A 27,867-nucleotide genomic window follows, 5' to 3' on the forward strand; every position below is an offset into this window, starting at 1 on the left:
CGAGAGAGAATAAAGACTGCCACCAGCAGGCAGAAAAGCTATGCAGACATCCGCAGGAAACAGATAGAGTTTCAAGAGGGGGATCTGGTATTGCTCAAGGTGTCTCCGATGAAAGGGGTGGTTCGGTTTGGTAAGAAGGGTAAGCTAGCTCCACGGTACATCGGACCCTTTGAGGTTTTGCAAAAAGTTGGGAATGTATCGTACAAGCTGGACTTGCCTGCTTCTATGGAGAGAATCCATCCGGTTTTCCATGTTTCCATGTTGAGGAAGTTCGTGTCAGATCCGGGCAAGGTTCTTAGCGAGCCTGATGTGGAGATCCAAGAGGATCTCACTTATGTAGAGCAGCCAGTACGGATTCTAGACACTCAGATCAGAAAGTTGAGGAACAAGGAAATCCCGATGGTGAAAGTCCTTTGGAACCACCACAATTTGGAAGAATGCACTTGGGAGACCCGGGAGTCCATGCTCCAGCAGTACCCCCACCTCTTCTAAGGTTAGTTGAGATGTGTTCCATGTGCTATATGTGTGTATGTTATGTTTATGATATGCATGTATTAGTTGAGGAACATTCGGGGACGAATGTTCTTAAGGGGGGGAGAATGTAATACCCGGCTAGACTCCGGTATCGGAATTCCTACCGTCCGGTGGAATTTGGGTGTCGGAAACCTCTAGATGGGTAAAAGCATATTTTTATAAAATGTTTTCATGTATTTTAATGTTTTAAGTATGATTTTAAATAAGTTGTTGCATGAAAATTCTTTAAGGAAAAACCCAGGTTCGGCCGCCGAAACTCACTTTCGGCCGCCGAACATACATGGACTTTGGGAGGCACGTTAGGCCCCCGAAAGTCTAAGTGAGGGAAGTGCAGGTTCGGCCGCCGAACCTTATGTTCGGCCGCCGAACATTGCATGGATGCGGAGGCACATTCGGCCCCCGAACGTGGCCTGGCCAGCCACTATAAAAGGGTCCCCTTGGTCCGCACGGGCGAGCTTTCTCTCTCCCATTGTCGGCCAAGGTGAGTCTCCACCGCTCCTCCCTCGATCTTGAGTATTTCCTCTAGATCTTTCATGGTTTTAACAAGTTTTCATCTTGCTTTGAAGTTTTTAAGCTTTTGAATCGAGTTTTGAGCAAGTTTTGAGCTTGGAGGCCCAAGGAGCTAGATTTCTCCCAACTCCAAGTTAGATCGCCTCTACTCTCGATCTTCAGGAGGTAAGAGTCGATCTTGAACTCTTGTCATGTTTTAAATAAGTTTCATGTAAGATTCATGGGGTAGAATGGCATGTTTAGGGATATATGTATATTTGAATAAATGTTAGGTTTTTGATGTTTGATGAACAATGCAGCTTAATTGTGTGTGAATGAAGTGTTGTAGATGGGGTATATGCATGTTTGAGGCCCCTAGGAACTTGTATGTGTGTTTTGGTTGAGAAATATGCATGATTTATGGTTTTGGGAGGCAGGAGGTTCATTTGAACCAAGTTTCTGCCGTTTGGCAGAAACCAGGTTCGGCAGCCGAAGGGAGTTTCGGCCGCCGAACCCCTCTTGTGGAGGCAGCTTTCGGCTGCCGAAGGTGCCCCCGAAAAGAGACTTTCGTCTCTGTCTGGCACTTTCGGCCGCCGAAGGTGCCGCCGAACCTAGCTGAGTTTCGTCTCTGTCCAGGACTTTCGGCCGCCGAAGGTGCCGCCGAAGGTGCCCTGTTCAGCCATTTCATGCATATTTTCTGTGATGTTTTCATGATGTTTTAGGGGGTTTTTGGGGGATATATTAGAGTTATGTTTATATATGTTTGGTCCCTCATTGGAGTCCACCTGTGTAGGTTCGGACCCGAGGAACCGAGGACCCCAGCAGTGAGTGAGCTGCTTCAGTGTCTGGTCAGAGCTAGCCAGAGGTGAGTGGAAACAAGCTTAATGTTTTAAATCAAGCAATTAAATGTTTTGAGCATGTTTCATACATCATGATGATATGTAATAGGCTGATTGCATTAGTTCACGAATATGTCGCATTGCATTTCATTTTGTGGTTGTGGGTGAATGCTGTATGATCCAATTAGTCCACGAGACTTAATAGATATATAATGTGACAGGAAGACCAGGACCCCATGCTACGGCCTGGCACGAGACTTAATAGATATATAATGTGACAGGAAGACCAGGACCCCATGCTACGGCCTGGCATGAGACTTTATGTATGTTATGACAGAAAGACCAGGACCCCATGCTACGGCCTGGCACGAGACTATGTGGGGACTAATTGGTGACAGGTTCACCCTTGATGTGAATTGTCTGTGATATGATGCATTTCATGAAAGCATGAACTTTAATATAATTTTTTTTTTTTTTTTTTAGTTTCTGCTCACTGGGCTTTTAGCTCACCCCTCTCCCCTAACCCCAGGTTTGCAGGTACGGGACAGATAGTGAAGGCAAGAAGAGAAAAGTCATATGTATGTAATAGCTAGAGTATGTGGACATGACAAATGATAAGAATGTAATGTAATTATGTTATTGAGGATAGAGTTGTGCTTGACCATAGTATATGTTAATCCCTTGGTATGTACATGATCTTGTGTTATGATGTTGATGTAAACCAACTCACCATATGATGTATAGCCCTTGAGGCCTTGATGAAATCCCACAGAGGGATTAATGTTTATGTATATGATGAATACAGTGCATGCACAGGTTGAGTTGGTGTATGAAGAAAAAGAAAAGTTTTTAATTCTTATGTATGCTTGTTGATCATGTATGGGATTAAACAGGTAAACCGGATGTATGTTAGGCTTGCTACGGGTCCCGGCGGCCTTACGCCGATCTGGATCCTAGCGCCGGTAGCGGTCCGGATTTCCGGGGCGTTACATAAAGATCCTAAAAAGAATTCAAATAATATGGCACCAAGTTTTATGTACACATACAGTAAAAAAAAAATAAAGACCCAAACATAATAAAAAAAGGAAATTAATCATAAAAATTGCAAATATATATATATATATATATATTTATCATCATTATTTTTTAATTAAAAAGTCACTAAAGTATAAAAAAACTATATTTTTTTATTTTTTTTACCTTAAAAAATCCACATAAAGAAATTGTATTGTATAAAAGTATAAAAGCCCCCATTTTATTTTTTTTTAAATTAAAAAAAAAAAAATCTAGGCCACCTAGGCTCCAAGTCGTGTGCCTGGACTATGTGCTTGTGGGGGTACATGTGGTTTACGTACTGCCTTAGAGACCATTCTAGTATGGATTTTCAGATACTCTAAAACGTTTTATAGTCTCTAATTGTATAAAAAATTAGTCTATTCTAGAGTTTAAAGTTGATGTACTTGTTAATGTGATTGAAATAAAACTTAAAGATTACCTAAAAAAATCGATATACAATCGAATTGAATTGAATTTTAATTAATTATATCTCAAATATCTATAATTAAAGAAATATGTATTATATATTATTAGAGAACTAATTTCATATATTTTCTAATAGTAAAAATTTCATATATATGATAAAATTCAAGTGTTAATGTATAATAAAACAATCTATCAAGCACTCATAATCATGTGATTCAATAATTTTAACTACAAATTGAAAGAGCAAAGGCCTTGATATTAATATTGAAAATTATAAGAATTTTTCAGGGTTTAAAAATGGATGAAAGATGTATTATCACAAAAAATGAACTAGTATTTATTTTACGGTTTAAGAATTATCTAAAATTGCAATAATTTTTCACAAAAATAAAATTAAGTTCAAATCAAAATCCTACCTAGATGTTCATGGATTAATCTGTTATGAGCCTTTCACTCGACACTAACGTAAAAAATCCTCCAAGTACATGTATAGGAGATAATCCATTGAAAGGTAAAACCCGTACAAGAATTATAGTCTTAAATTATATTTTTCTTGATACAATGTTCCGTTAAAGCTCAAAAAGTTTTTTTTTTTTTTTTTCGTCTCTGTTTGGATTTCTTTCTTATCTCCTTATTATTAATAGAGATGAAAAACATAAAAACATAAAAAACTTACGAGCTGGTGGCCTGTATGCAGCAGTTGGCTGGCCGAAGACTATGCAACTGCTGAATCACATTTGAAAATCAATTATTTCCCTTTTTTATAACAATATTTGATATTTAATTTATTTAAACTAAATTTAAAATTAAATATGAATTTTTCTAAATAAAATATTAAAGGTTGTTTCGAACTATTTTTTTAGACTCAATATAATATTTTTTTGAAATTTTAATTTCAAACTTAATCATGAATAGATTATTTTTCTTCAATATGAAATAGTATAGTCACATATTTATAGATAAACTATTAGAAACATATATGAGTACAATAAATAACTAAAGTTAAATTAATTAAACTCAAGCTAATTAATAAATTAGCTATGTCAATTAATATTAAAATACTACAATATTCCCCACTCATTTTAAAACTGAAAAGAGAGTTTATCCGCCAAAGAGCGCCTTACTCTGCCAACTGTTGCAATACTATCACAAATAAATCAATATTGGATTTTTTCCATACTGAAATTTCAGATAATAAGTCCCTTAACGGTCATTTGTCTTGCTGATGTAACAAGATGATGTGGATAATTTTATTATATTTATATGCCACATAGATAAATGCTATGAATAAAAAGAATTTAAAATTTTTAATTATTTTGTAATTTAATTCAAAACTTTAAAAATTAATGTAATTGATCTCAAAATTTCTAAATTTATTTGTCTTCATCTCCGTCTAACTTGACGTTTAACTTCTTTCTATTTGCCACTAATTACAACAAAAATTATAATAGATCTCATATTTATTAGTTTCTTATTTTCTAAATACCTTGTTAGGTATTCATCATAATAAATTTCACTATATTTATTAAAAAAATAATATCAATATAATAAAAAATAAAAATTATAGTCTTACTGTTCACAGTTGTGCTATTAATCTTCTGTTATAAGTCAGTATTTAGAGGTCTAAGCAAAGACATTGTATTAAGAGTAGATATGATTAAAACCTGAAAAAATTAAGAGAATCCAAACTAAAAAAATAGAAATATGTCCTATGATAGTTTCTTACACCAAACAGATAGAAATGAAGTATAACAAGGATCCTAGAGATTTAGTAGTAAAAGATAATAAATTTAAGAATTTTGAGTTGAATTATATTAATTTTTAAAATTTTAGGTTAAATTATAAAATAGTTAAAAATTTTGAATTTTTTGTATCAATAACATTTATCTATGTGGCATATAAGTATAATAAGGTAATCCACATTATCTTGCCACATCAATAACGCACTCTCTCCCCAATTCAAGTTTTAAATTTAGATATAATTACAACAACATTTATAATTTTGGATAATTTTATTAAATTTTAAAATTTTAAATTAAATTATAAAATAGCATACAGTTTTAGACTTTTTCATGTAAATAGTCCTAAAAATTTATAATAATAATTTATTTTTTAGATTTTTAATATATAACATCGCTTCCGAAATAAAAAATATAACTTGAGATAGAGAAAAAATCCCTTTGATAATATATTTCAATCAGCATCATAATAACGGATAATTTTTGTGCAACAAACTATAATTTTTAAGACCAACTAAATATTTCGGTGTATACTCCGCTCTTATTAAGAATTGATCCACTAACCCAACACACTAAATAGCCTTTTTTTTAATCAATTGAACTAATTAATTTTAATATAATTTTTTTCTACTTAAGATAGATATTGCAGTATATTTTATTAAATTATACTAATATAAATTGATTATTAACTAACTAATTTGTACATGAACAAGTAAAATTATAATTTAAATAATTAATATTATTAATAATTTATTTTATTTAATTAAGTTAAATTATTACTTTACTTTAATTTTTTATTTTTTAAATAAAAATATATAAAAATTCAATATTTCATATAAATATAATAATATTTATTTTTATTTGTTATTATAAAATTTTAATTTAATTTATTTAAAGTTTTAAATTATTTTCTAAAAATATTTAAATCTTAGAAATTTTATTAATTATTTATAAAAATATATAAAAACATTAATTCAATATACCTACTATTTATATGATAGAAATGAGAATGCAAAAAATTCATAGAAGAGAGTAAGGAAACAAAATTAGTATATGCTTTACAATGTTCAACATTCAACTCAAACATGCAATCACAAGCATAATCCTTACCGCAAATATTTTATTTTTTTATGATTATATACAGATCAGATACTATAACTCATATGAAACTAGCCTTAATCAGAGAAAACTTGACATCAATTTTTTTTTTTTTCTCATTAAAGGGACAATATCATTTAGAGTCAACACCCATTCAACCTTACCGCAAATGGATAATATTAGCTTACTTTTTACCATATTAATATCTATAATAATTACCGCAAATGTCTTTTTAATAATATTAGCTCGAGTATTAGCATCACATTTATAGAATCTGCAAATTAGAGCAAGATGCGCACTCTTGCCACAGATAAAATAAGTGTTATGATATTTTGAAAATGTCCATAGTTCCCTTTTTTTTTTTTTTTTACTAGTATTTCTTCTATGACGTTTATCCTTATTTTTGCCAATTTTTTTTCTAAATCTTTTAAAAAGAATTTTTGAGAGTAATTTTTTTGTAAACTATCTGAAGATATTAAATTAACTATAGTGTTATCACCTTGATTCTCTTGTGTCACAAGATTATCTTGTCTTCTTGCCTCCTCTTCTACATGAATGTGCTAAATTAATTTTTCAAGTGACATTTCTTTTTTGCTTATGCCTTAATGTCTGAAGAAGTTATTTCAGTTAGATTTATTCTAGCAAGAATTAAGTCATCAATATACACCAGTAATATAGTAATGTGTGCACCATCTTTTTTGACAAATAAGGAATAATATGAAATAGATTACTTATAACCAATAGAAAGCTTAGAATTCCATTGTCAACTTTCTTGCTTTAAACCATACAGAGACTTCCTTAAATGATAGACTTGGTTGCTTTTAGAAATTTTAAAGCCAAGAGACAAGATCATGTAAGCATCTTCATGAAGATCCCCATGAAAGAAAGCGTTATTGATGTCTATTTGATGGAGAAACCAACCCTGAGCTGCTGCAATTGCTAATAGAAGTCTGATTATTATGATTTTTATAGCAGGAGAAAAATTGTCAAAGTAGTTTCACTCCTTCTGTTTGTGATCCTTTTGCCACCAAAAGAGCCTTATACCTTTCTATGGAACCATCAGCCTTATTTTTAATTTTAAAAATCCACTTGCAGCCTATTGGTGTGACTCTAGTAGGCAGATCAGTGATGTCCCATGTACTATTCTGCTCAAATGCTTCGATTTCTTCATCCATGGCCTTTTTCTAACAGTCATGCTTGATTGATTGACTATATGATTTGGGTTCTATAGTGATAGAGATGGACAAGGTGAAATGTTTCTATGAGGGAGTGAGAGAATCATAAGAGAGTACTGAAGAAAGGGAATGAGGAGATGTGCATGAGCAATTTTGGTAAGGTAAGGAAGGACTGGTCTGTATAAGATTGTAGTGATATTTCTGTAAGTAAGAAGGTGGTTTTCTTGGTCTTGAGGATTGTCTTCTGTAGATAAAGGAGTTGATGGGAAAGAGAGCATAGATGTAGAAGGAAAGAAAATGTCATCATAGGTGGGTAAACTAGTTTCTTGAGGTAAAGGAGGTAATTCTAGTGAAGACTAAATATTATGAAAAGGGAAAGTAGATTCATAGAAGATGACATGTCTAGAAAGAAATATGCTTTTGGATTGTATGTCAAGCGAAAGATATCCTTTTACACCAGGTTGAAAGCCTAGAATGACACACTTCCTTGCTTGAAGGTCAAATTTAGACCTGTTGGCAGTGAGTGTGGAGGCAAAACAAAGGGCTCCAAAAACTCTGAGATCATCGTAAGTAGGTGAACATGAATAAAGCAGTTCATAAGGTGTCTTGTTAGCAATGATAGGATTAGGCAGTCTATTAATCAAATGTACAAAATGTAAAATAGAGTATGACCAATACTGAATAGGAAGTTGTGACTGAATCATGAGAGATCGGGCAACATTTAATAGATGTTGATGTTTCCTTTCTATTGTGCCATTTTGTTGAGGTATTTCAACACAAGACTTTTGATGAATCACTCCTTTTGTGGCATGAAAAACTAGCATATCAAATTCTAGGCCATTATCACTTCTAATAGCTTCTATTTTTGTGGAAAATTGAGTTTTCACTAAGTTAAAAGAGGATTGAATACAATTTCTTTCTTCTGCTTTGGTTTTCAAAAGAAAAATCCATGTGAATCTAGTGAAATCGTCTTCACTTAAGAAAAATCTATTATATGTATAGAAGATGTAGAAAATGGACCAAAAATGTCCATATGAACAAGTTAAAAAGCTTTATTGGACTTAGTAATACTAATAGGAAAAGATAACTTTTTTGTTTTGCAAAGTGACAAACAACACGTAGTTTGAGTATGATGGAAGAAAGGTTAGATATATAGTACTGTAGAGATTGTATACTAGAGGCAAATGGATCCCCAAGTCTATAGTGCCATTTATTTAGAGAATTGGCAATAAAAGTTATGTGAATGGGTGCATAATCAATCATTGTATAGAGTCCATAATGTACATCAGCTGTACCGACAGTCTTCTAGTTTTTCAGATCTTGTATAAAGCAAAAGTGCCTTTGAAAATCTAAGCAATAATTGTTATTTGTAGTAAACTTAGTGAAAGAAATGAGGTTAAAAGAGATTTATGTAATATAAAGAATATATGCATCAAGGTTACTCACCTTCTTTCCTTGTCTCCCTTTACTTCCCATGGCTAGGATTTGTTTTTCTTAAGAGAGAGATTACACATGCACATATTATTTGTTCAGTTAAGACTCTTTCTAGCTTTCAGAGTGATTTGCCCTTACCTTGAAACACTTTATTCAACCTTTTGCACTTTAATCTTGCTTGAAAAAGTCACCAACCTTTTGACGTGAAGGTACATATTTGTGATACCCATCCCCAGTTACTCAGTTGGTCACTTGTCCAAGTGGCTACTAGCTTTATTCATAGTCTTTCAACCATTAGAAAAATTTTCAATTTGTGCTCATGAAGTCTAGGCCATTGCCGAATTTCTTATATCAATGCATTGGGCAAATCAACACCAATTGCTAAAACAAGTCATGTTAAGTTCACACATCTTTCAATTTATTCTCTCTAATGAGTGTCATTAATATATTTTTCACCATGGCAAGTTCAAAGATTCAATTCAAAAGGCAGTTCCTAACATAAATACAACTCACTGCAATTGATTCAACATAAGTTTAAAGATTCATCACATCAATGGGGTCATGGAAAGAAAACTCATCCAACATAGTCTATCACTTTGAGTAGAGCAAATCAAAAAGAAGAAGATTGCGATTGTGTGTGTTATTGAAAGTAAAAACGAAAAAATTTGAAAAAAAAATCAAACTGTGGCTAGCTATTCTCACGCAAAACTGAAAGAAGACAAACTGAAGGAAGACTGAGAGCTGAAAAGAAAAAAAATTCGCAAAAACTAAAAGAAGAAGAAAGAAGAAAATCGCAGAACTGAAAGAAGAAGGGGAAAAAATGCAAAATTGAAAGACTGAAAGGAAAAATTTAGAGATATGTACCCCACACCTAATTCATGCATTGTCCTCAATGTATAAGAAACATAAAAGAGCAAAGGAAACTGAGTACTCCCTTGGAGTGGTGTGCATGGTGCGATCTACTTAAGCTGAATGGGTGACGAACAGATGTTCGTCTGGTAAGTCTTCCTTAACTGGACATGGCACAGAGTTAGAGGGAAGCCGGCTTAGGTGATCTGCCACTAGATTCTCTTTTCCTTTCTTGTCCCTTATTTCCATATCGAACTCTTGTAGCAACAGAATCCACCGGATGAGTCTCAGTTTGGCCTCCATTTTCTTGATCAGATGTCGCAAGGCTGCATGGTCAGAATAGATGATGACTTTAGTCCCCAGGAGGTATGGTCTGAACTTCTCTAAGGCAAATACAACAGCCAAGAGCTCCTTTTCTGTTATTGAGTAGTTGCTTTGGGCAGCATCCATCGTGTGAGATGCATAGTGGATTACGTGGGGTGAGTTCCCCACATGTTGCCCCAAGACTGCCCCCACAGCATAGTTACTTGCATCACACATGATTTCAAAGGGCTTGCTCCAATCAGGTACCTGAATGATTGGGGCAGTTACAAGCAGTTCTTTTATCAGATCAAACGCTGTCTTACAACCTGCATTAAAATCAAATGTTACATCTTGTTGGAGCAATTTACATAAGGGCTGTGTGATTTTGGAGAAACCTTTTATGAATCTCCTGTAGAATCCTGCATGACTAAGGAAAGAGCTGTAACGACCCAGAATTCGATACCCCTCTGTAACGGCCCGGACCGCTACCGGCGCTAAGATCCAGATCGGCTTAAGGCCGCCGGGACCCATAGCAAGCCTATCCTGACCTTTGTGTACCTGATAAATCCCATACATGATCAAACATAAACATAAAAACTGAAAAAAAACTGCCCTACTACTTACCAAGCTTGACCTGCATGCACTATGTCTAAAAACATAGAACCCACTCTCATAGGGTCAGCATACCATATGTCAGCCTTGGTTCAACACATTTCTCATCAAGAAACATAAAACAGGATCCATGTACAAAGGGATTATCCATACACAAGGGCAAAGCTCAACTCTATCCCTTACATGACATTACATATCTATACATTACATTACAAACTAATCCTTTTATTTACATCATGTCCACTACTCTATTACATAACCAACTCATACTCAGCACTCTGCTAACTCTGACTTCCCATAGCTAACTCTGGCCCTGCAAAACTGGGGTTAGGGGAGAGGGGTGAGCTAAAAAGCCCAGTGAGTAGAAACAATAAAACCAGTTCATTAATAACATGCTTTCATGAAATGCGTCACAGCACAAACATTTCACATCTCGGATTAGACATGACCTCAAAACTCCCTCTGTCAGCACCCGGCCCCCCTGGGAGCTCACACAGGTCTTTCCTTACTTAACAGATCATGGGCTATTGAGGTCGCCTTGGTCCATCCACATCATCAATAAATAATGCAATGCATCATATTCGTGACTACTAATGCAATCAACCTATTGCATACTCATGGTGCATGAAACATGCTAAAAGCATTTCATTTCTCAATTTAAAACATTAAGTTTAGTTCCACTCACCTCTAGCAGACGCTGGACTGACTCTGCAACAGCTAACACTGATGGCCTCCTCGGTCCCTCGGGTCCGATCCTACACAGGTGGACGCGAATGAGGTGCCAAACACACTCTAAACAACTCATAAACAACTCCCTAAAAACCCCCTAAAACATCCTTAAGCATGCATGAAAAACAAGCAAAGGAAAGCTGGACAGGGCATCTTCGGCGGCACCTTCGGCGGCCGAAACCTCTCTCCAGAGACGAAACTCGGGTACTTTCGGTGGCACCTTCGGCAGCCGAAAGTCCCTCTCCAGAGACGAAAGTCAGGCACTTTCGGCGACCGAACCTTCCTTCGGCGGCCGAAAGCCTGCTTTCAAGCCAAAACTCAACTTTCGGGGGCAAGGTTAGGCAGCCATCACAGCCTTCCTAAGGGGTTCGGCGGCCGAACCTTGCTTTGGAGGCCGAACCTGAGTTCATCCAGAACTCGGCTTTATGCACAAACAAGCCACCCAAACCTTCCAATACCCAAAACATGCAAACCACAATTCCACAACCTGCATATACGTAAGTATAGGCACAAAGGGGTCCAAAACTAACTTACAACCCCAACAAACAACACATCTAAACACATAAGCATACTTTGACCACAAATCAACCAAAAACCCACTTTACCCTAAACATGCATCTCTACCCATAAACCTCCATAAAACTCACTTAAAACTTCATAAAAACTAAGGATCTACACTTACCTCTTGAAGAATAAGAGTTGGTGTGACCCCAAACGTGAAGATATGGAGATCCAAGCTCCACAAGTCTCCAATCTTCAAAATCTTGCTTAAAGCTCATAACTCTTCAAAACAAGGAGAAAACTCATGAAAACCTTAAAAGATTTGAAGAAACATCATGAAAACACCCCAAGGAGAGCAGGAACCTACCCTTGCATGAAAAGAGAGTGAAACACACTCCATTTCCGGTCAATGGGGCTTTTATAGGTGGCCAAACCGCCTCTCCTTCGGTGGCCTAAGCCACATGCAAAACCATGCAATGTTCGGCAGCCGAACTTCTCCTTTGGCGGGCGAAACCATGCAATGTTCGGCTGCCGAACTTATCCTTCGGCGGCCGAACCTGCAATTTGTCCCCTTGGTCATTTGCTTTCAAAACCCAATTCCTTTGCATTCAAAACCATAAAACACTTAAAAACATTTTGAAAACCTTTCTCTTGCCCTTCAAAGAACCTCCGACATCCTCGAATTCCAGATTCCAACAGAGATTCCGCCGAAAAGTCAGAATTCTGATGCCGGCGTCTAGCCGGGTATTACAAGAGCGAACTTCTTTAACATTTGTAGGATAAGGCAGATTTTTTATTGTGTCTACCTTGGCTTTGTCTACTTCAATCCCTTTAGCTGAAACAACATGCCCTAAAACCATACATTGATTAACCATGAAGTGGCATTTCTCATAATTAAGCACAAGATTTGATTCAATGCATCTCTGTAGGATCTTCTCCAAGTTGGCAAGGCATTCTCCAAAGGAGTTACCATGCACTATGAAGTCATCCATGAACACTTCAATGGTTTTCCCCACATAGTCAGAGAATATGCTCATCATGCATCGCTGAAAGGTGGCATGTGCATTGTATAGTCCAAATGGCATTCTTCTAAATGCAAAAGTGCCAAAAGGATAGGTGAAGGTGGTCTTCTCTTGGTCTTCTGAAGCTACTGGAATTTGATAAAAACCTGAAAAACCATCAAGACAACAATAATGGGACTTACTTGCAAGCCTTTCCAGCATCTGATCAATGAAAGGGAGTGGGAAGTGGTATTTCCTTGTGGCTGCATTCAGCTTCCTATAGTCCATGCATACTCTCCACCCATTCTGAACTCTAGTGGGAATAAGTTCTCCTTCAGCATTTGGAACAATGGTGATCCCAGTCTTTTTGGGGACTACATGCACAGGACTTACCCATTTGCTATCAGAGATTGGGTAGATGATACCTGCGTCCAGAAGCTTGACTATCTCCTTTTTCACTACCTCCATCATAGGTGGATTCAGCCTTCTTTGAGCATCTCGGACTGGCTTGCATTCCTCTTCCATGTGTATTTTATGCATGCATGTGGCAGGAAAATACCTTTTATGTCATCTATGGTCCATCCTATGGCTCCTTTGTGCTTTTTCAGTATTCTCAGGAGGCTTTCTTCTTCAGTCTAGCTCAATTGGTTGGACACTATCACTGGATGTGTCTGTTCAGCTCCCAAGTACATGTATTTCAAATGGCCTGGAAGAGGCTTCAGATTTGATTTTGGAATTTTCTTACCTGTATTCTGCGGACTGGGTGAGCAAGGGGGTATCTGCGATTTCTGTCTGGCTGAACTGGACTCAGCTTGCTCTTCTTGGGCTTGTCCTTTCTGCGTTGGATGAAGAGCAGAGCTGACGAGGTGCGATCGGGACTGCAGAGGTGTGATGGGGCTTCCTTCATTCTGCACAATGCCCTTTCCCTTTGCTTCATGCGTTGGTTTGCAGCTCATCTGCTGGATGCTGCAGACAGTCTCTTTTAGTACTAGCTCTTTCTGGCTCTCTTCCCTGCAAAGAACATTGTTCAGAATATCATCATGATTCTTATCAAAAATTTCTTGGCTCAAGAATCAATAATATCAAGACCATAAACAGGGGATGTAATACCCGGCTAGACTCCGGTATCGGAATTCCTACCGTCCGGTGGAATCTCGGATGTCGGAGGCCTCTAGTAGGGTAGAAACATGTTTTCATAAAATGTTTTAAGGTATTTCATGGTTTTAAGTAAAATGGAAAATGAGTTTTTGCATTAAAACAACCTTGGAGGAAAACTCAGGTTCGGCCGCCGAACCTCAAGTTCGGCCGCCGAACATGCATGCCTTCGGGAGCGCCTTTAGGCCCCCGAAAGCACAAGTGAGGGAAGTCTAGGTTCGGCCGCCGAACCTCAAGTTCGGCCGCCGAACATGGCATGCATGCGGAGGCACATTAGGCCCCCGAACGTGGCCTGGCCAGCCACTATAAAAGGGTCCCTTAGCCGAAAACAGGCGAGCTTTTCCCCATTTTTGGCCAAGGTGAGCTTTCCGCCGCCCCTCACCGATCTTTGATGTTTTTCCTCTAGATCTTTCAAGTTTTTCACTTGTTTTAACTTCGTTTTGAAGATTTGAGCTTTTGAGCAAAGTTTTGGAGCTTTGAGGTTCAAGAACTCGAATCTCTTCCAACTCCAAGTTTGGTCGCCTCTACTCTCGATCTTCAAGAGGTAAGAGTCGATCTCTAGCTTATAGTATGTTTTAAGTAAGTTTTATGAAGTTCATGGGGGTAGAATACATGTTTAGTTCATAGTTAGGTTTATGGGTTTTTGGTGTGATTTTTGAACAATGTGAGTTGTTTGTGTGTTGTAGTTGGAGTTTTTGATGGTTTGATGCCCCTAGGAACTTGTATGTTTGCTTGTGTATGTTTGGGAATGTTGTAGAATAGGTTTATGCATGTTGGTTTGAGTTTGGAGGCAATTGTGCATGTTTGAACCGAGTTTCTGCTCTTTGGGAGAAACCAGGTGATAGAGCATAATTTAGTCCATTTTATATTAATATTATTAATAAATATTTACATGATTTCTGCTTAATTTATTGGTTTTAATATTATTTTACAGAAAATAGTGTAAAAGGACGTTTTGGAGAAAATCCCCCGAAAACTGCCTTATTTTGAGCTAAAGAGAGCTAGCCTGCATATGGATCCGCAATTGAAGCAATTTGGCCCAATTCCGCACACAGCCCATTCACGGCAAATGGACCAAACTCTCATCAACGAACCAAGCGCACCAAAGCAAGCACGTGGACCGCCTAGGCTTCAATTCCAATACTGTGGACAAGCACAATGGCCTGCCAAGCACTTCGTCAACTCCAACGGTTAGGCAGCCCATCTCACGCAATGGACCAAGGCCATTCTTCCACGTGGCCCACACTTCCGCTTCAATGCTCACAGCCCGTGGACCGCTCACTGCACATGGACTGTTTGCGTGCACGTGGACCGCTGAAATACTCCTCCAGCATGGGCCCGCCACTACAAGCTCCCTCAAATCTCTCTTCACGTGGCCCGCTTCCCTTCACGCGGAACAAGCCCCGCCACTTCAACATGCACAGCACATTCACGCGCCCTCACTCCAGCTTCGCGTGGACATTCGCACACTCAATCCACTCCCAGGCCAGCAATTTTCCTAAATAGTGCGCTCCTCTGCACTTATAAATAGAACTTCCAGTGAACAATTCAAAAGAGAATTTTCGGCAATTTGGCAAGTTCCGCAGCTGGGCAGAAGAATTCCAGATTTTCGGTTTTTATTTTCTTTTCCCCTTTATTTATTTTCTGTTTTTAATTTAGCCAATGAGCGACTAATTTCTTCATCTAGTTGAATATTGATTGAAACTTTAGTTGGTTAATAGGTTGTGAGACTTGATCAAATATTATTTAATTTTTGGGAATTCAATATTTATACAATTTCATATTTAATCTTCATATTATTTTGTACAATTGAAATCTACGTTAATTTTTTTATTGCAAAATAATTATTTGTTAGTTTGAATAATTTAAGTCCGTAATTACTTGGGTTATTCTTACATGAGGACACTTGGGATAAGACCCAAGAAAATTGCATGATCTAGCGTTATCTCCATACGTTTGGGTAGTTAGGATTGGGTCTCTCTCTTTCTTAATGCAATTGACAATTGTTTTGATGCCTAAGGCCCAAGGACGTTCCTTGGCAATTTGTTAATTAGTAATTAATTAGAGGACGTTCCCTAATTAATTTATTCCTAAGGAGAGATAATGGTGGTGAGAAGCGTCTTCCATCTCCATAACTAATCTATTGGGTCAACCCAAAAGAGCAAAGTGTCTGTGATCAATCCCAACAACTAAAGTGGATCCAATATTTCAACTAGAGCTTTCTCATTATTAATTACTTTTTACTTAATTATTTGCTTTCTATTATTATTCTCATTATTAGTTACTACAATCAATCTTAAAACCCCCCATTTTACTTTTACTGCAATTTAATTTTATTCAGCTTTCAGTTTATCTCATTTTCAGTTTTTATCTCATTTTTTGTTTATCTCATTGTTTCAGTTAATTTTATTGGTCTTGTTGAGAAAAATAAATAAGTAATCAATTCTCTGTGGATTCGATCCTTTCACCACTATCTGCAGTTGTAAAATTGTTGATAACTAGAGAGGTTATTTTTGACCGGCTTCGACAACCGCGAGTCACCAGGTTCGGCAGCCGAAGGAACTTTCGGCCGCCGAACATGCTTGTGGAGGCAGCCTTCGGCTGCTGAAGCTTGCCCCCGAAAGGAGACTTTCGTCTCTGTCTGGGACTTTCGGCCGCCGAAGGTGCCGCCGAACATGCATGAGTTTCGCCTCTGTCTGGGAGTTTCGGCCGCCGAAGGTGCCGCCGAACCTGCCTGACTTTCGGCTCTGAAGGGACTTTCGGCCGCCGAACTTGCCGCCGAAAGTGCCCTGTTCAGCCATTTCTTGCATGTTTTTCTATGATTATTCCATGATGTTTTAGGGGGTTTTTGGGGAATAGTTTAGAGTTATGTTCATGTTGTTTGGTCCCTCATTTGAGTCCACCTGTGTAGGTTCGGACCCGAGGAACCGAGGACCCCAGCTGTGAGTCTGTTGCCCCAGTGTCTGGTCAGAGCTATCCAGAGGTGAGTGGAATAACCTATTATGTTTTAAAACCAATAATGTACTTTTTAGCATGCTTCATGCATCATGAATGCCATGTGATGAATTAGGTTGCTTGCATTAGAATTCACGAATATGTTGCATTGCATATGTTAAATGTTGATGTGGATGAATGTTGGATGATCCATAGCCCTCGATCTATGATATGATGATGTGATATGTACGGTATGGAATGTAAGACCAGTGGGACCCATTCTACGTTCGCTGGCACTATGTAAGGGAAAGACCAGGACCCATTCTACGTTCTGGCACAGTTGGACACTGTTATGTTATGATATGTAAGGGAAAGACCAGGACCCATTCTACGTTCTGGCACAGTTGGACCATGTAGAGGGCTATTGGTGACAAATTCATCCTTGATGTGATTAGCTGTGATGTGATGCATTCCATGATCCATATGATTTAAATGTTTTTATTATTCTGCTCACTGGGCTCTAGTAGCTCACCCCTCTCCCATTTCCCCAGGATTGCAGGTACAGGGTAGACCAGGAGGTTTACAAGAGTAGTGAAGTCTGGTTTATGTAATAGATAGTGTGGACATGATAAATGTATTAATGTTATGTAAAAGTACAGTTTCAGTCATGTAATGATATTGAGGATTAGATATTGTGCTTGACATTGTGTATGAGGCATCCCTTTTATTACATGATCAAAATGTTTTATAATGTTCATGAAAGCCAACTCATCTCATGTTGTATCGCCCGTTGGGGCATTGATGAGATCCCACAGAGGGATCACGATTATGATTATGACTATGTACATGTATGTTCAGGTTGAGTTGGATGTTTGAAGGAAAAGTTTTAAATTTTTATGCATGTTGTTGATCATGTATGGGATTATACAGGTTTATAGGTTATATGTTAGGCTTGCTACGGGTCCCGGCGGCCTTAAGCTGATCTGGATCCTAGCGCCGGTAGCGGTCCGATTTTCGGGTCGTTACAGGGGACATATCATGGGGATATTTCATGGCATCATAAACATTAAACTTAATCACTTCCCCTTCAAATTCCATGGTGAGAGTGCCATCATGCACATCTATTTTAGTTCTAGCAGTGCTAAAGAAAGGACGTCCAAGTAGGATGTCTGAAGTAGTGTTACAGTTGTCTTCCTTTGTATCAATCACATAAAATTCTGCTGGAAAGACAAGTTCATCTACTTGTACTAGAACATCTTCTAGGACTCCTTTTGGATACACCACAGATCTGTCAGCTAATTGAATCACAACTCTTGTGTCTTTCAGTGCGCCTGTATTCAAAGAATTATAGATGAAAAGAGGCATAACATTAATGGATGCACCTAGATCACACATAGCTTTCTTAATCCCAACATTCCCAATTTTGCAAGAAATAGCAAACATTCCTTTATCTTTACACTTGGTTGGGAGTTCTCTTTTTATCACAGCAGTAACAACCTCACCTACACTTAATTTCTCTCTCTCAGCAAGCTTTCTTCTGTTGGTACACAGTTCTTTCAGAAATTTTGCGTACCTGGGAATCTGCTTAACAGCATCTAGCAGAGGTATGTTGATTTCCACTTTCCTGAAGGTCTCAAGGATCTCCTTCTCTTCTTTTTCTTTTTGTGTTCTTTCAAATCTTTTTTGGAAAAGGAGGTGGAATTTTGAAACTTACCTATTGATCTGCATTCTGCTTGTGCGCAGGAATGGTTTCAGATGGGGGTCGCCCATTCGGTTTGGAGAGGTGGTGCGCAGGTTGTTCAGCTGAAACACCTGGTTCTTGCGCAGATGGCTCTCCTTCATCAGTCTTCGCATCTTGAAGCTCTTCCTCTCTTCTTAACATGATTGCATTCATTGAGGTGGCCATTTGTCTAATCTGCTGTTCGAGACCTTGCACAGAAACTACCAATGTCTCTATCATCTTCTCAAGGTGCTAGTTGGGACTTAGAGGTGCTGCTTGGGCTTGATATCCTTGATAGTTCTGGTAGTTGTTAGCTTCAGCATAGTCAAAGTTCGGATGATCTCTCCAACCTGGATTGTATGTATTAAAGTATGGATCATGCCTAGGCTATTCATAGAATCCTCCAAATGTATGTCTAGGCTGACTATTGAATCCTCCAAATGCATGCACCGGTTGGTCATCCTCATAAAGTGTAGGACATTGATCAGTTGGGTGTCCTACATATGCGCAAATCCCACATGGTCTGATTCGCTGAAGTTGTTGAGCTTGTTGAGCTCTACCTATGACAAAACTTCTCACAGTAGAGGTTAGTTCAGAAAGTTGAGCAGTGAGAATAGATTTACTTACCTCATCCATGAGTCAGTTTTGCGATGGCAGGTTCCTCTGTGGCAGATCTAGTCATGAAAGAAAAACAAATAAGTTAAATAAACTCCCCGGCAATGGCGCCAATTTTTGACTCGCGATTGTCGAAACGGGTCAAAAATAACCTTTTCAGTTATCAATAATTTTATAACTGCAGATAGTGGTAAAAGGATCGAATCATCAGGAAATTGATACTTACCTATTTTCCTTATCAAGACCAAGAAAATAAACTGAAAGCAAAATAAACTGAAAGTAAATTAAAAATGGGGTTTTGAGATTGATTCAATTGATCTAATACTGAAAGCAATAAAAGAAGGCAAATAATAAAAATAAAGAGATTCAATAATGAGAAAAGATTTAGTTGAAGAATTGAATCCACTTCAGTTGTTGGGATTGATCATTGAAACTTAGGTTCTTTTATTTGATTCAATAAATTAGTTATGGAGATAGAAGACGCTTCTCACCACCATATCTCTCCTTAAGCATAAATTAATTAGAGAGCGTCCTCTAACCAATCAATAATCAACAAGTTACCAAGGAACGTCTTTGGGCCTTAGGCATTAAAACAACTGTCAATTACATTAAGAAATAGAGAGACCTAATTCTAGCTACCCAAACGCATGGTGATATTGCTAGATTATGCAACTTCCTTAGTTTTTACATCAAGTGTTCTTGTGTTTGAACAATCCAAGCAATTACGGACTCAAAATTATTCAAACTAACAATATATAACCTTGCAATCAAGAATCAATTGGCCACATTGATCAAAATAACAAAGCAATCAAGCATGAAATTGCATAAATATTGAATAACCAAAAGATAAACAACTTATATTTAGATCTCCCAATCCATAAAACAACCAAAGTATCACCTAATCCTCAACTAGAATTAAAGGTTTCAGCCACTCATGGCTGAAACAAAACCCAAAAATAAAGAAAGGAAGAAGAAGAGATGGTGCCACTTGCAATCCCGTAGGTGTGTCCAAAGGGTCTTTAGAAGGAAAGAGGCGTGCGGATTGGTTGTGCAGAAGGAAAGAGATGCTGTCCAAACTTTCCTTTTTAGGTGGAGCCTTCGTTGGAATTTCAAATCTTGAATGCTGAATGCAAGAGAGGCAAGTGCGTCTTCTTGAGATCTTGCTGCCTAAATAGGAAGATCTGACTGCTGAGGTGTCTGCACATCTTTAAATAAGGAAAGAAAGATCTGCAATTTGAATTTCAAATAATCTGCTGACTGCACTTTCCTTATCTGTTTTTGCTTCTGCACTTTCCTTATTTAGAACTTTCCATATTTGAAAACTTTCCTTATTTGGCACTTTCTATATTTGGCACTTTTTAGCAGTTTTAAGAGCATTTTTACCATATTGTCTCTTTGCACCTAATGTCTGCAAAACAAGATCAAAACCACAAAATTAGGCAGAACAGATGTAAATTAACATCAATAATGTCATGATAAATTGGTCTAAATTATACTCTATTAAGGACCTGTTGTCCCGAGGCACGAAAGAGTGTTTGGGCATCACACAAATGCATGGGAGGCAGCTCAGCAAGCACCCCAGCAGGGGGACCCACCACTAGCTCCACCACCAGACCAGCAACCTCCAGCAGCTCAACAAATAGAAGCAGCTCGGCTGGATAGGATTGAGGCCAGAATGGCCCACATGAAAAGCATGTTGGAGTTGCTGGTCCAACACCTGCTACCTTCTGCTCACCAAAACACCTAGTTTGGCCAGACTGTTTGCCCAAACAGACTGGGCAAACAACCACACCAGGGAAGTACTCAGTTTTCTTTTGAACTTTAATATTTCCAATATATTGAGGACAATGCATGAGTTAGGTGTGGAGTGCATATCTCTGAATTTTACATATCTCTGAATTTTGATTTCCTTTAAGTCCAATTAAGCTTTAATTTTTAATTAGCAAACATTAGGTGAAATTTTTTCATTTTTGCTTTGCTTTCAATTCACACAGTCTTTACACACATAGCCACAGTTTTTTGTTTCTTTTTTCTGTTTTGATATGCTTTAATCAAACACATAGGCTATGTTGAATGAGCTTTCTTTCCATGACCCCATTGATGTGATGGCCCTTTAAACCTAAGTTGAATCAATTGTAGTGAGTTGTATTCATTCTTAGGAATTTTATTTTGAATTGAATCTTTGAGCTTGCTATGGTGAAAAATGCATGACATTACTCATTAGAGGGAATAATAAAGATGCGTGAATAAAGAAATATGACTTATTTTAGCAATTGGTGTTGATTTGCCTAACTCATTGAGAAAAAGAAAAAGAAAAACTCAACAAAGGCAAAGACCTCAAAAGCACAAAATAAAATTTGTTTCAATCGTCAAAGACTATGTGAATTTACACATTTTCTACCTAATTTTGTGGTTTTGATTTTATTTTGCAGAAAATGGTGTAAAAGGGTAATTTGGTAAAAATAGCCTTAAAACTGCCCAAAAGAGAGTAAAAGAGAACAAGCCTGGTTTGCCCAAGTTGTTTGCCCAAGTTGTTTGCCCAAGTTGTTTGCCCAAGCAAAGTTGAAGCTGAAATGGGAGAAGAATGATATGCTGTTTGACCAGACTGTTTGCCCAAACAAACTGGGCAAATAGACCCGCAGGACAGAGGCAGTGTGCAGACAAAGGCAAGACAGACTGTTTGCCCGAGCTATTTGCCCACACAACCCGGGCAACAAGGCCTACGACAGCAAGACAGCAGAGAAGCGGGAATTCAAATTTCAAAACTCCAAGAAGTCTTCTCCTCTCCAAACACGTGAGGATAGCTCAGCAAATCTTCAAGACAACTCAGCACTCAATCCCACATATCTAGGAAGTCAAATCTCAAGAAGATACACTTACTTTCCAAGAATTCAAATCCAAATAGGAAAAGAACTCCAACAAATCAAGAAACTAAGGTCTGCCCATATTCAGCTATAAAAGGACAGCAACCAGCAAACAAAACACTCTCTTCATCATCACAGATCACCCCAGCAGCTACGCGTGCCATTGCCGCCGGCCCTTCTTCCTCTTTCTTGTTTTCTTTCTTTATTTTTATGTTTGTTTCAGCCATGAGTGGCTGAAACCCTTTTTCTAGTTGAAGATTAGGTGAAACTTCAATTTGTTTATGGATTGTGAGATCTGAACACATGTTGTTTATATTTTATTTATCAATATTTATGCAATTTCATGCTTAATTCTATTGTTGCTTTATTATTTAGATCAATAGGGCCCATTGATTCTTGATTGCAAAGTAATAATATGTTAGTTTGGATAGTTTTAAGCTCGTAATTGCTTGAATTATTCAAACATAAGTAACTATTGGTGTAAAAACCAAGGAGATTGCATAATCTAGCAAGATCACCATACGTTTGGGTAGCTAGAATTAGGCCTCTCTATTTCTTAATGCAATTGACAGTTGTATGATGCTAAAAATCCCAAAGACATTCCTTGGCAACTTGTTGATTAGTGATTAATTAGAAAACGTTTCCTAGTTAATCTATGCCTAAGGAGGGATATGGAGGTGAGAAGCGTCTTTTACCTCCATAACTAATTTATTGAGTCAAATAAAAGAATATAAGTATCAATAATCAATCCCAACAACTGAAGTGGATCCAATTCTTCAACTAGAGCTTTTCTCATTATTGAATTTCCTTTACTTCATTATTTGCTTTACTTTGCTATTTTAATTCTAGTTTAACTAGGTCTATTTGCTTGAGGATAAGTAAAGGGCTAGGTGCGGGGGTATTTGATCAAGCCAAATTTAGACCCATTTTTCATGGTGTTATTTATGTTAATTTACACATTTTTTACCTAATTTTGTGGTTTTGATCTTATTTTGCAGAAAATGGTGTAAAAGGGTAATTTGGTAAAAATGGCCTTAAAGCTGTCCAAAAGAGAATAAAAGAGAACAAGCCTGGTTTGCCCAAGTTGTTTGCCCAAACCAAGTTGCAGCTGAAATGGGAGAGGGATGAGGAAAGCACAGACTTGTTGTTTGCCCAAGCAAACTGGGCAAACAGACCCGCAGGACAGAGGCAGAGTGCAGACAGCATCCAAGACAGACTGTTTGACCGAGTTGTTTGCCCACACAACCCGGGCAAACAGGGCCGTGACAGCAGAGACGCGGGAAAACTCAAATTTCAAGGTTTCAAGAAGTCTTTTCCTCCCCAAACACGTGAGGACAGCTCAGCAAATCTTCAAGATACCTCAGCATTCTATCCCACATATCTAAGAAGCCAAATCTCAAGAAGATACAATTGCCTTCCAAGAATTTAAATCCAAATAAGAAAGAGAACCCCATCTCAACAAGGAAACAAAGGGCAACCTACTCAGCTATAAAAGGACAACAAACCAGCAAGAAAAAGATCATCTCATCTTCGGAAAGATCACCAGCAGCCGCGCGCCACCCAACTGACCCTTCCTCTTCCTCCTCTTGCTTTCTTTCTTTTATTTTTGTTTTAGTTTCAACCATGAGTGGCTGAAACCCTTTTTCTAGTTGAAGATTAGGTAAAACTTCAAGTTGTTTATAGATTGTGAGATCTGAACCTATTATGTTCTTCTTTTATTTATCAATATTTATGCAATTTCATGCTTAATTCTATTGTTGCTTTGTTATTTAGATCAATAGGGCCCATTGATTCTTGATTGCAAAGTAATAATTTGTTAGTTTGGATAAAAAACAAGAAAAGAAGAAGAGAAGAGAGAACCGAAGATGGAGAAGGGAGAGATGGAGCGCCGGCCGAACTTGAATCGAAGAGAAGAAGAGAAGAGAGGTCGGCTGACCTTTAAGAGCTGTATTTATAGAGTTGAGGTACTGCCCTAGCCTTCCTTGCTGCCCAAGTTGAATTATTGGCTGCCCAAGTACTGCCCATGCCGCCCATATCTTGCATTAATGAGGTGGAGCCTCTTTTTTGAATTTTGAATTCTGAATGTGCAAGACTTTGGCTTCTTTGGCAAGCTGAATTTGAATTTCAAAATCTGAATGTGCATCTTGAAGATTTGGTTTCTTTAATAAGGAAAGGACTCTTGAAGATCTTGAATTTCAAACTGCTCTATTAACTGCACTTTCCTTATTTGCTACTTTCCTTATTTAGCACTTTCCTTATGAGCTGAATCTTGATTTTGAACTTTGAATTCTCTTAAGGATTTGAAATTTGAATTTCAAATTACTTTCCTTATTTGGCTCCTTTCAATTGCACTTGGCATGCTTGCTCTCTTTTGCTCCATTTAAGGCAGTTTTAAGGGCATTTTCACCAAATTGTCTCTTTACACCATTTTCTGTAAAATAAGATTAAAATCACAAAATTTGACAGAAAAAGTGTAAATGAACATCAATAATACCATGATAAATTGGTCTAAAATATGCTCTATCAATTATGCAATCTCCTTGGTTTTTACACCAAGAGTTACTTGTGTTTGAATAATTCAAGCAATTACAGACTTACAAAGGGCAGAAACTTGGCTCCCTTTGCACATTTCGCCATTTTTGGTTCAGCCATGAGTGGCTAAAACATTTTATTCTAGTTGAAGATTGGTTGAAACTTTGGTTGTTTTATGGATTGTGAGATCTGAACATACATTGTTATCTTTGGTTTATTCAATATTTGTGCAATTTCATGCTTGATTCCATTATTGCTTTGTTATTTTGATCAATGTGGCCACTTGATTCTTGATTGCAAGGTAATATATTGTTAGTTTGAATAATTTTGAGTCTGTAATTGCTTGGATTGTTCAGACACAAGAACACTTAGTGTAAAAACTAAGGAAGTTGCATGATCTAGCGTTATCACCATACGTTTGGATAGCTAGGATTAGATCTCTCTATTACTTAATGCAATTGACAGTTGTTTTGATGCCTAAGACCCAAGGACGTTCCTTGGCAACTTGTTGATTAGTGATTAATTAGAGGACGTTCCCTAATTGGTTTATGATTAAGGAGAGACATGGTGGTGAGAAGCATCTTCCATCCCCATAACTAATTTATTGAATCTATCAAGGGAAACTAAGTGTCAATGATCAATCCAAACAACTGAAGTGGATCCAATTCTTCAACTAGAGCTTTGTCATTATTGATTTCTCTTAATTTTTATTATTCGCTTTACTTTTATTGCTTTCAGTTTAGATCAATTAAATCAATCTCAAACCCCCTTTTTTACTTTACTTGCATTTTACTTTTACTTTGCTTTCAGTTTCTTTGCTTTCAGTTAATTCTCTTGGTCTTGATAAGGAAGATAGGTAAGTTTTCAATTCCTTGTGGATTCGATCCTTTCACCACTACCTACAGTTGTAAGATTGTTGATAACTAGAAAGGTTATTTTTTACCAGCTCCGACAATCGCGAGTCAATAATCTAGCTAGATCACCATACGTCTGGGTAGCTAGAATTAGGTCTCTCTATTTCTTAATGCAATTGACAGTTGTATGATGCTAAAAGCCCCAAGGACATTCCTTGGAAACTTGTTGATTAGTGATTAATTAGAGAACGTTTCCTAATTAATCTATGCTTAAGGAGGGATATGGAGGTGAGGAGCGTCTTTGTAATACCCTGCTAGACTCCGGTATCGGAATTCCTACCGTCCGGTGGAATCTCGGATGTCGGAACCCTCTAGAAGGGTGAAACCATGTTTTCATAAAATGTTTTAATGTATTTTATGGTTTTAATCAAGTAAGAAATGAGTTTTTGCATGAAAATAGCCTTGGAGGAAAACTCAAGTTCGGCCGCCGAACATGCAGGCGTTTCGGGTGTACCTTAGGCCCCCGAAGGCATAAGTGAGAGAAACCAAGTTCGGCCGCCGAACCTTATGTTCGGCCGCCGAACATGGCATGCATGCGGGGACACGTTCGGCTCCCGAATGTGGCCTAGCCAGCCACCTATAAAGGGGTCCCTTAGTCGAAAACGGGCGAGCTTTTCTCCCCATTTTTGGCCAAGGTGAGCTCTCCGCCGTCCCTCACCGATCTTGAGTTTCTTCCTTCAAATCTTTCACGATTTTCACAAGTTTTCACTTTGTTTTGAAGATTTTCGGGTATAAAACAAGTTTTGGAGTTTTGAGGTTCAAGAAATTCAATCCCTCCCATCGCCGAGCTAGGGTCGTTTTCCTCTCGATCTTCAAGAGGTAAGGGCCGATCTTGAGCTCACTATATGTTTTAAACAAGTTTTAAGTTGATTCATGGGGTAGAAATGTATGTTTATGTTAGTTTAGCATTTTTAGGTTTTTTGTGTTTTATGGACAATGTATGTTGGATATGCATGCTTGATGTGTTGTAGATGGGGTTTAGGATAGTTTGAAGCCCCTAGGAGCTGTTATGCTTGAGTATGCATGTTGTAGAATAGGAAAATGCTTGGTTGAAGGTTTTGTGAGGCATATGTGCATGCAGAGCCGAGTTTCTGCCCTTTTGGCAGAAACCAGGTTCGGCAGCCGAAGGACTTTCGGCCGCCGAACCTGCCTGGGAGGCAGGCCTTTCGGCTGCCGAAGCTTGCCCCCGAAAAGAGACTTTCGTCTCTAGAGGGCACTTTCGGCCGCCGAAGGTGCCGCCGAACCTGCCTGACTTTCGGCTCTGGAGGGACTTTCGGCCGCCGAACCTGCCGCCGAAAGTGCCCTGTTTAGCCTTCCTTTGCATGTTTTGCATGATTGTTTTGAGGTGTTTTAGGGGGTTTTTGGGGGATGTTTTAGAGTCATGTTCTAGTATGTTTGGTCCCTCATTTGAGTCCCCCTGTGTAGGTTCGGACCCGAGGAACCGAGGACCCCAGCAGTGAGTCAGCTGCTTTAGTCATTGTCAGAGCTAGCTGAGGTGAGTAGAATAAACCTTTATGTTTTAAAGCAAATAAATTGTAAAGTTTGAGCATGTTCATGCATCATGAATGCCATGTGATATCCTAGGTTGTTTGCATTAGAATTCACGAATATGCTGCATTGCATAATTCTATGATGGATGTGGATGGATGTTGGATGATCCTTAGTCCTCGATATGATGCGATGTGATATGATACGGTATGGTATGATATGGAAGTTCGGTTGACCCATTCTACGTCCCGGCACTATGTAAGAGAAAGACCGGTTGACCCATTCTACGTCCTAGCATCTTGGAATGTTATGTTATGTTATGTTTAAGAGAAAGACCGGTTGACCCATTCTACATCCCGGCACTTTGGAATGTAGAGGGCTATAGGTGACATCACCATCCTTGATGTGATTTACCTGTGATGTGATGCATTCCATGATAGCATGTATTTTAAATGTTTTAGTATTCTACTCACTGGGCTCTAGTAGCTCACCCCTTTCCCTAATCCCCCAGGATTGCAGGTACGGGCTAGACAGAGAAGTCAAGATGGATGAAGTCATGTGTATGTAATAGATAGAATGTGGACATGATAAATTGTAAAATGATGTAATGTTGCGAATAGTTTTGTCATGTAATGTTGAGATTGAGATTGAGGTTTAGAAATTGTGCTTGACCGAGTTTGTATAGTAATCCCTTTTGTAAACATGATCTATGCTTTATGATGTTTATGTTCCACCAAGCTTGTGTATGATGAGATACCCCATTGGAGCATTTGGTTAGAGCTCCAGTGTGAGGTTTATGTTTATGTTTATGCATATGCTTATGTGCATGCACAGGTTGAGCTTGGTAAAAGAAAAGAAAA

Source organism: Manihot esculenta, chromosome 9 (genome assembly GCF_001659605.2).
Source record: "Manihot esculenta cultivar AM560-2 chromosome 9, M.esculenta_v8, whole genome shotgun sequence".
Taxonomy (NCBI): domain Eukaryota; kingdom Viridiplantae; phylum Streptophyta; class Magnoliopsida; order Malpighiales; family Euphorbiaceae; genus Manihot; species Manihot esculenta.